Below are 11,280 nucleotides of genomic sequence, written 5' to 3'. Positions count from 1 at the left end.
CCCCTTGAGGGACTTGAAGTAGAGGGATAGGGATCACAGGATAAGTATGGGTTGCACAAACTACTGGTAACAGGATGAGTATGGGTTGCACAATTAATTACTACAAAGTGGTTGAGTATGGGGTGCACGTAAATGAAGACTCCCAAGAAGCAAATCAGAGATCAGCCCAAGCTTCATCTTGAGGCAAAGCTCAATGCCTTAAGCCATATTGATGCTCTGTCCACAGAGCATTCTCTCTCTCAAATCATAATAGTACACTAATGGTTCCCTACACCACCCCTCAGGTGCAGCTGCAGCAGGCTTGGGTGACATGATGACTATGGGGTGCACAATAAACTAACACTCACAGAATGAGTATGGGCTGCACAATAAGCTACCTCTCACAAGATTAGTAATAAAGAAACATTAATTTTTTGGGTAGGGTGACTGAAACTCATCCTGGGGTAAAAATGTTTATTTAAATTTATTATAGTTAAATGAATTTAGTAAATTATTCCATATATTGTATTATAAGTGAATTGACACTAAACTATAAATGATACTAATAAGGTTTTAAAAATGAAAAACAGTAAAAATCCTTCATGTAAGATATGGAAGTTGAAAAGTAAATTAACTGTAAACTAAATTATAAACTGTAGACATAATATAAAGTATTATAAGTAAAATACCTATAAACTACCAAATAATAAGGTGTAAGGAACCATTTCTATTGTTTGTCCTTTTTTACCTGTTTCCTCAGGTATTTTAAAATTCCCATTCCGTTGTTACTACACTGTTTTCCTGGTGTAGTTCCCTGTGGTTCAAATTTTACTACTTGTACTTCTTGCTGTTTCTGAATGATTGCTAATGGTAGCCCTTGTTGCACCTGCGGAACTTTTTGTAAATGTTCCACCTGCGGAACTTTTTGTACTTGTTGAATTTCTTGCACCTGCGGTACTTTTTGGACTTTATGCACCTGCTGCACTTGTAGCTCGTCAGGATTTTTTTCCAAGGCATTATCGCTATCACCTTCTGATCCTAATGTAAGTTTATCTGCATCAAGCTTCCTTGTGCGTGCTGGAAAAAAAATAAAAATAAAAAATAAAAAATTTTGAAATGGAAGATCCTGTGTAACAAATTTAATCAGTTACTATGATCGAGCCGCAGAAATTTTACAGGAAAGATATGGTTGGGTTGACTGCATCTATCTGGACCTAAAAGAGGCATTCAACAGAATTCCACATAAGAGTTTGTTCTGGAAACTGGAACATATTGGAGGGGTGACAGGTAAGCTTCTAACATGGATTAAAAAATTTCAAACTGATAGAAAAATGAGGGCAGTAATCAGAGGCAATGTATTGGACTGGAGAAATGTCACGAGTGGAGTACCACAGGGTTTAGTTCTGGCATTCATGGATAAATAATAAATAAATTGTTCATGATTTTTTTAGACAAAAGCTAGAATATGCAGCAGTTGTATGGTGCCCATATCTTAAGAAGTACATGTACAAACTTGAAATGATACAAAGACGTCATGGGTGTCATAGGGGCCCCAGCACACTGGTTTGCTAAAGGGCCCTTAATGCTGTCGAGACCTTATGGGCCCTTGGACCCATTACGTTAAGACATAGTGCTGTATTGGGCCACACACTTTTTGCCATATACATCAATGACAGAGATGATTGAATTGAAATTATATATATATATATATATATATATATATATATATATATATATATATATATATATCTTTGATATCCCCAGAGTCAAAGTTATTCTGTGTAAATACACTATGCAAATAAAGGGACCTTGTCTATGGAACTCACTCGCTAACAAATTTAAAAACTGTCCAACTTCTGCCATTTTAAAAAATAAAACCAAAAAGTACCTAAATTTTTTCTTGATAGTTTCCTAACTAGTGTATTAAACTCGCACTGTATCTTATGAAATCCAATGCCAGAATATATGTGCCTAAACCATACAACTTTTCCATTGTAATCATTGCTATCACCTTATATCATGATTGTTATATTGAATGCATATCTTACTATATTATACCTTGAAATATTCCTCAAATTATGCTACAATTTATATGTTGATAACCCTCAAATTTTACTTTAATGTACATAGTAATCTTTGTGATACTTTCTTACAATGTACCAGCCAATTTTTTTCCATTTAAGCTTTAAATTGCCTATTTAAAATTATCTGTTAGATTAAGGACCTGCCCAAAACACTATGTGTGCTAATGGCTTTACAAGAATGTAAAAACATCAATGCTATGTACTCTCATAATCCCAGTGTGCTAACTTGTATATAAATAAATAAACAAATAGTATGTAAGTACTGTACAGCATTATTCATGTTGATTCTATACCTTATCAAGCAAGTTCAGCATAAGAAGAATACAAATGAATACAACAGATGTAGACAAACTTCAATACCTGATTTTCAATCCTTCGTAGAACCCGGCTTGCTGTATTTCGTTCTAAAGCCTTCTTGCCTTTAAGTAGAAAACGGGCTTCCTCTTCTTTCTTCATTAATTCTCTACTGTTTCGGAAGTCACACTGGCAGAACTTGCAAACATTGCTTCGGACATGCACACATTGTTTGCAGTTTGTGCATCTCCTCAAGAATTTTCCCTGAAGACCTGAAGGAAATAGTTTCTAATAAAATACTTATATTCAAATGACCTATGCTGCAAAAATTATAAGTTAAATTGTTGTTAAAATGTACTACAGTAATTAAATATATTATTTAAATTATGAAATAATCTACATTAACACTAGTGAGAGCAATGTTAAAAATTTTAGGACTGCATCTGGAAATAACTTTAATTTTGGATGTGATTAACCATGCTGTAACTCGTATAACAAAACTGAGAGGAGTTGAATCCAACAGCCTGATTGACCAGGCTGTTAATTTCAAGCGAATACTATATTATTGGAAGAAAAAAAAATTATATATATATATATATATATATATATATATATATATATATATATATATATATATATATATATATATCAATATTGTAACTTTTTTTGTGTAATGACGTTTTCAAATAAAGTTAGATAAATATACACACATACCAAAAGAATAAGGGTGGTAGGAGAAGAAAATATGAAAGTGTTCAGTGAGGATCCACAAGGTCTTCTCTGAGTACTCTTTATTTTCTTCTCCGAGGCTATGGGTCCCTACACTTGCACCAGAGGTGGTACCCCTCATATATATATATATATATATATATATATATATATATATATATATATGACAGTGTCAGATTCACCACCACCATCAAACACCACCAGCACCATACACCACCAGCATCATACACCAACAGCACCATACACCACCAGCATCATACACCACCAGCATCATACACCACCAGCATCATACACCATCAGCATCATACATCACCAGCATCATACACCATCAGCATAATACACCACCAGCATCATACACCATACACCACCAGCACCATACACCACCAGCACCATACACCACCAGCATCATACACCACCAGCACCATACACCACCAGCATCATACACCACCAGCACCATACACCACCAGCATCATACACCATCAGCATCATACACCATCAGCATCATACACCATCAGCATCATACACCATCAGCATCATACACCATCAGCATCATACACCATCAGCATCATACTCCACCAGAATCATACACCACCAGCATCATACACCACCAGCATCATACACCACCAGCACCATACACCAGCATCATACACCATCAGCATCATACACCATCAGCATCATACACCATCAGCATCATACACCATCAGCATCATACACCACCAGCACCATACACCACCAGCACCATACACCACCACCATGTCAAATGGACAGTGTTAACAAAATTATTCCCACATACTCCGTCACTATGTGATGGAGTACACATAGAACAGGGGACTGTAACAAATGTTCTAGCATAAAACTTTGTACAGTTTAGTAATTCCTTACCATTTGATGTACTAGGTAGATCCATGTTTGGTGAAGTTTTATAGCTGGAGCTGGAAGATCCTGTCGAGATGACTTCTTCAAAGAGAATAGCTTCAACACATTGTGTCTTGAGTCTTCCAGTACTTGGCCTACAGTTACCAGATCTGATTTACAGAAACTAGTGAACTATGGAGATAAGATTGTTAATAATATACTTTTTTTGAGATTCATATGACTTGCAGCTTAAAAACCAACCTTATTTTAAAATAGTACACTAAAGTACATAGCAAATTGCGAAATTCGTAGTTTTTTAACTACTTTAAAGCTAAATTCTCAAGCTTTGAAAATAAGCACAATTTGCTATTTTAAGCGGAATCTGGCAACTCTGATTTAGCATGTAAACATTGACTTGCATTCACAATGTAGTTATTTATTTTTCAACAATTTAAAACGAGTTATGAAAATACACACATTGGTACATTATTGCAAAGGCACTATACTATATATATATATATATATATATATATATATATATATATATATATATATATACATATATATATATATATATATATATATATATATATATATATATATATAAATTGTTGCAAGTCGAGCAACAAATATTTTACATTGAACAACAAATGAGATTGGAAAAGCAGTATTGCCAAAATAGACCCCAGACACACCCTGTGGGTAGTAATGGACCCCCATACCGACCCTATGAGGGGTAGTGGACCCCATAATAACACTATGGGCGATAGTGGACACTATACAAACACTATGGGCGGTAGTTGACTTCATAGAGACCCTGTGGGCGGTAAGGGACCCCCTATCGACCCTGTGGGCGGCAGTGGACCCCCTATCGATCCTGTGGGCGGCAGTGGACCCCCTACCGACCCTGTGGGCGGCAGTGGACCCCTACCGAACGTGTGGGCGGCAGTGGACCCCCTACCGACCCTGTGGGCGGCAGTGGACCCCCTATCGATCCTGTGGGCGGTAGTGGACCCCCCCATATCGACCCTGTGGGCGGCAGTGGACCCCCTATCGATCCTGTGGGCGGCAGTGGACCCCCTACCGACCCAGTGGGTGGCAGTGGACCCCCTGCCGACCCTGTGGGCGGTAGTGGACCCCTACCGACCCTGTGGACGGTAGTTGACTTCATAGCGACCCTGTGGGCGGTAGTGGACCCCATACCGACCCTGTGGGTGGCGGTGGACCCCATACCGACTCTGTGGGCGGCAGTGAACCCTATATACTAATCCTGTGGGCGATACTGTACCCTATAGTCATCCTGTGGGGGCAATGGATGCCATACATATCCAGTGGGTGTTATTGTACCCCATACTTATTCTGTGGGTGGTTGGAGCCCCATACCCATCCTGTGGGTTATAGTGGACCCCATACTCATCCTGTGGGTGGTATTGGACCCCATACCTATCCTGTGGGTGGTTGTGAGCCCATACCCATCCTGTCGGTGGTAGTGGACGCAATACACATCCAGTGGATGGTATTGGATCCCATACCCTTCCTGTGGGTGGAAGTGATCCCCATACCATTCCTGTGGGTGGATGTGACCCCCATACTCATCCTGCGGGTGTTATTGGACCCCTTACCCACCTAACAGGTGGTAGTGGACCCTATACTAATCCTAGTTTCCAATAATCCACACCATACCATCCTGTTTGCAGTAGTTTACCCTATATACATTCCAACATAACATCGTTTTCTGTTAGCGTTCCTACAAAACATTCTTTAAAGATTTCTAAAGCACAAACTATGGTATATAATATTGATTGGTGAAGCACTTATTCTATGTAATAATTTATTGTGCTTATTATAATTTACTAAGAACAACTAATATTTCTCAAAACAAAACTACGAGCCTTCAATAGGATGTAGCTGATCTGTAATATTATAAGAGCATGGACAATAGTAGGTGAATTTCACAACCCATGTGGGACCTGAAAACTACAATTTTCGTTATAATTGAACCAATCACGACTATTCAGCTATCTACGTTGATGGACGAGTACTGTGAGACGTAAATTGGTACGTGAGGAAGAGTTTGAGCCTTGGTAAAAAAGTTAACTGGGAATATATCACATATGTACTAAATCACATTCCACATATTGACTTTAAGCACTAGTCATATATGTACTGTCTTGTGTGAGAACGGAAATTCACATCACAACAAAATCGCATTAAAAATCCCAAAGACATTAATCAATAAACTCAGTAATCAATACATTAGGGTATCATAACAGATAACTCCTTACCTCTCTGGACACATTGGTTTCTTCTGAAATGATATCAGAGCATACACATGGAAATCTAATAAATGAACGGTATAATATTGAACCGAACCTCAACTTCAACACAATGTTCAGTCTGATTAAATGTGTAAATACGTGTATCACATACACAACCAGAGACCGAATTACAGCAAATAACACAGACATACTGAAATCCTCCATTAAATGTCCGTTCCTCGACTACCCTTCCCTTACCTGTACAGGTGCTAATGAGTCAACGTCAAGCATGAATTTGATATAAAGTCAACACTAGGAACTCAAACACAAGAATGCAAAGTGTGTGAAAAGACACACAACGTGTGTGTGTTTATTTTTACACACACTGTGTGTAAAAAAAAAGTTTTTTTTTTTAAATTGTCCCCCCGCAAGGACAACTAGGTGAATACAGAGATAAATTTATATGACCTCACATTAATAGACCGGTGTTCTCATTCAATCTCTCCCCATACAGACAGTGATGAATATTGCAGTTGATTGAAGATCTACTCAGGACTCTCCACATGTGGTTATACCCAAGAACACGTGGAGTGTTCTTGGGTATACAGGTGGAAGGAGGAAGGCGTTTGTCGCCGTTTGGAAGGCGGCAAACGTAGTCCTGAGATACAAGAAGAGGGATAGACAGGAGGTACTGAGCTACAGGCCAGTATCTCTAGCTTGCATACCATGCAAGCTAATGGAGAAAATTTTGCGAAAAAAGCTAGTCGAACATCTGGCACGAAAGAACTGTGTCACAATACGAACATGGTTTTAGGGACGGCAAGTCATGCTCACAGGATTAATTGAATTCTACGATCAGGCAACAAGAATCAGACAAGAAAGAGAGGGGTGGGCAGATTGCATACTTTTGGATTGTCAGAAAGCCTTTGGCACAGTGCCACACTAGTGCGAAAGCTGGAGATGCAGGCAGGAGTGTAAGGGAAGGTACTCCATTGGATAAGAGAGTACCAAAGTAACAGAAGGCAGCGAGTCACTTTGACGGGTGAGGTCTCAGATTGGCGAGACGTCACGAGTGGGGTCCCGCAGGGGTCAGTCCTTGGACCCATACTGTTTCTTATATATGTAAATGATCTTCCAGATGGTATAGAATCATTCCTCTCATTGGTTGCTGATGCTGCAAAAATTATGAGGAGGATTAAGACGGAAGAAGACAGTATGAGACTACAAGATGACCTAGACACACTGCATGAATGGTCCAACAACTGGCTACTAAAGTTCAACCCGAGTAAATGTAAGGAAATGAAACTAGGCAGTGGAAACAGGAGGCCAGACACACAGGATACAGAACGGGAGATAAAGTTCTTTATGAAATTGACAGAGAGAAGGATCTAGGAGTTGATATCACCCCAACCCTGTCTCCTGAATCCCACATCAAAAGAATAACATCTGCCGCGTATGCAAGGCTGGCTAACATCAGAACTGCCTTCAGGAACCTGTGTAAGGAATCATTCAGAACCTTGTATACCACATATGTAAAACCAATACTGGAGTATGCGGCCCCAGCATGGAACCCGTATCTTGTCAAGCACAAGGCGAAGCTTGAAAAAGTTCAGAGATATGCCACGAGGCTAGTCCCAGAGCTAAGCGGCATGAATTACGAAGAAAGGCTGCGAGAAATGCACCTCACGACACTAGACGACAGAAGAGTAAGGGGAGACATGATCACTATTAATAAAAAATTCTCAGAGGAATTGACAGGGTAGGTAAAGATAAACTGTTTAACATGGGTGGTACGCAAACAAGGGGACACAGGTGGAAACTGAGTACCCAAATGAGCCACAGGGACGTTAGAAAGAACTTTTTCAGTGTCAGAGTAGTTAACAGATGAAATGCATTAGACAGTGATGTGGTGAAGGCTGACTCCATACACAGTTTCAAATGTAGATATGATAGAGCCAAGTAGGCTCTGGAATCCGTACATCTGTTGCTTGACAGTTGAGAGGCGGGACCAAAGAGCCAGAACTCAACCCCCTCAAGCTCAATTAGGTGAGTACTCGCAATTTTTGGGCTTACCGCATACGAGCGAAATGCGACGTTATTTGTAAGAGGACGGGTTGCCTTTCTCATGTTCAATAAGATTTTAGTTCTATGGTCACCCATTGTCCGTCATTATTATTTGACCTCCTAATTTAGATGGGATACTATGTTCGTAGCCCTTTATTAGAATTCTATTAGAAGAGTTAATAGTTGATTCCACATTCCAACCCACTGGCACGCCACCCTACTTCAACCTCATGTCAATATTCCCACAATTCTCAGGGTATTCTTGACATGATGTGTAATTTTGTGTCATTAGCCATTGATCTAGAAGATACTCGAATTATTGTATGACTGACTGTGTTGACTGCGAACCTGTTGTCGAGACGACGTCTATGATTTAGAAACATTTCGAGAAACCAGTTTCGAAGCTGGCCTGCACGTGCAAAGGAAACACCTGACTAGTAGTTAAGTGATGCATCTTTAATTAGCTTGTGGATTTGTGAGGGAGAGAGCTGGAATGTGGTCAAACGCATGTACAGTCTAGGTTACTTGCACGGCACCCACATTAACAGCTTTATTATTGTTAGTGTTTCCATTATTATTATTATTATATTATTATTATTATTATTAGTAGTAGTAGTGTCAATGTTGAGAAAATCAGTAGGAGTCATGATAAGGATTCGAACCTATGTGCTGGGTACTCCCAGGCATAGGCCCCTAGCCCACCACACCACTACATCATCAAAAGCATTGCAACCTGGGATTCAACTAAATTCTCTAGGGTTCAGGAGGCTTCCACTGACACATAATCAGGATTTCACACGACGCCCCCCCTCCCCCTCTCCCCCCATGCACTCTGGCTTGTAGTCTAGGAGTTCTACCCCCCAACGCTTCTCTTCAAATGCACGAAGAAATCACATTAATGTGAGGTTTCATTAAAAAAAAGTCAGTGATTTTCAAATTCATAATCAGAATCTCATTCTGTTATAATTGATATCAGATGATATCAATGACATCATTGATCTGAGATGATATTCAGATATCAATGACTCTGATCAATAATCAATGAGATCAATTATACAGAAGTAACACCATAAAGGGTCCCTAGGTGGGGTTCTAGAAGTTCTTCTACTCCCAAAGCCCGCCCGGGGCAAGACTTGATTTGTGAGAGCTTGATTTGTGAGATTGTGAGAGCACTCCAATCCAACAGACTGTTGATTGGAGTGGCCTGCAGGTCCGCATATCATCCACAGCCCGGGTGGTCTGGCACTTCTTGAAGAAAACTATCTAGTTTTCTATTGAACGTGTCCAGTTGTATTTAATATTTCACATACAAATAGAGCGAGTCCACGCAGGATATTGGCGGCGCCAGGCTGTCGGCCCTGTAGCATTTCATAAGTCCCACCAGCAGCGTGTTAATGTCCACATGCGTGGCAAAGGTCAGGTCGGGTCAAGTGATCTTGCCTCTCTTCTAAACTGATAATTGCAGGTGGTTGCTTGTGTCTTTTCCATCAAACAAGCCGACTGTCTAGGTGTGGTAGGAAGATAACTGGGTGCTATCTCCTGGTACTGAGTTTAGCTCCTGGTTCCCCTTCATGTAGCCGAGCAATTTGAACATTTAGAGAGAGAGTGAGTGAGGAGCCTCGCCACACCAGAGGGATTCCAGCAGTAGGTCTACACAGGCCGTCTCCAGGCCGGTAGGGACTGACTGTCAGCCGTACCACCCCATCCCCCGTTGTCGTACTCAAAGTTCTTGCTGAGTTCAGTTGTAAGGTTGATGTATTTGGTGTTATCCAAAGTTATATGTTGAGTAATTTTCCAGGGATAGTCAGCCGTATTGCTCTCAATTTCTAGTGGGGTGACTCAAATTCTGAATTAATGTTGATATGTAAAAGTCAAGGGGAATGGTTTAATTATGATTTCCATATGATTGACTTTTCATGAATATATAATAATAATAAATAAATAATCGTTAAACTTACTTTTAAAATTGTCATTAATTCTGATCGTTTTAATCTTGAATTCATATCTTGACTTGAATCCAAGCAGGAATGGCTGGAATAGAGACCACTCTCAAGTTAACTTCCTAACGACTCAGTCTTCTCAAATGACCATATGTCTGACATGCTTGTAGTTGTTAGTAGTTACCATCAATTATTATTGTTGTGTTGATAAGTTACATTTCTTGTCTTTTAAATAGTCTTGAATGGATAGTTGCAGCACGCACTGCCTATTACTTCAAGCCCTTTCTTACTTCTAGCTCTTTCTTACTTAGAGCTCTTTCTTACTTCAAGCCCTTTCTTACTTCTAGCTCTTTCTTACTTCAAGCCCTTTCTTACTTCTAGCTCTTTGTTACTTCTAGCTCTTTCTTACTTCTAGCTCTTTCTTACTTCTAGCTCTATCTTACTTCTAAGCCTTTCTTACTTCTAGCTCTTTCTTTCTTCTAGCTCTTTCTTACTTCTAGCTCTTTCTTACTTCTAGCTCTTTCTTACTTCTTGGCCTTTCTTACTTCTAGCTCTTTCATACTTCTAGCTCTTTCTTACTTTTTGCCCTTTCTTACTTCTAGCTCTTTCTTACTTCTAGTTCTTTCTTACTTTCAACCCTTTCTACTCTTCGACCTCTTCAATACTCTTTCTATTTACCTCTTATCTACTTTACCTACTCTACCCCATTTTCTCTCATTCTAAACATTCCCTTTCTCCTCACCACTCTACCCCACTCTTCTCGTCCACTTCTCTACCTCCCTCACTGCGTTTTTATCAATCTTTCTGTATTATACCCTTACGTTACACAGATATTTTGATTTCAGATGACATCGATGATATCATTGATTTTCAATGATTGTCATTCAAATATCATTGATGTCAATGAGATTGATAATCTCATTGATTGATCAAGGAGAAAAACAAATTTTCTGATTGATATATTATGCTATTGTGATTTCCTTGTGCATTATTATTATTATTATCATTATTGTCTTTATTGTTATTATTTTAATTATTATTAATAAAGAAAATCCGCTGGGGTTGTGAGGCGACGAG

At 39.4% G+C, this 11,280-nt stretch overlaps 1 long non-coding RNA gene across 1 annotated transcript; it reads right to left on the bottom strand.

Moving 5' to 3' along the window:
- Positions 1–439: 439 nt before the first annotated feature.
- Positions 440–4,114, bottom strand: LOC138371503 (uncharacterized). The gene is made up of 3 exons (XR_011230515.1): positions 3,969–4,114; positions 2,424–2,629; positions 440–1,056 (listed from the first exon to the last, which is right to left on the bottom strand). It is a non-coding gene; the product is annotated as an uncharacterized lncRNA (long non-coding RNA).
- Between the last annotated feature and the right edge of the window lie 7,166 nt (positions 4,115–11,280).

This window comes from Procambarus clarkii, chromosome 36 (assembly GCF_040958095.1).
Source record: "Procambarus clarkii isolate CNS0578487 chromosome 36, FALCON_Pclarkii_2.0, whole genome shotgun sequence".
Classification (NCBI taxonomy): Eukaryota; Metazoa; Arthropoda; class Malacostraca; order Decapoda; family Cambaridae; genus Procambarus; species Procambarus clarkii.
This window is presented reverse-complemented; position numbering and strand designations above follow the sequence as displayed.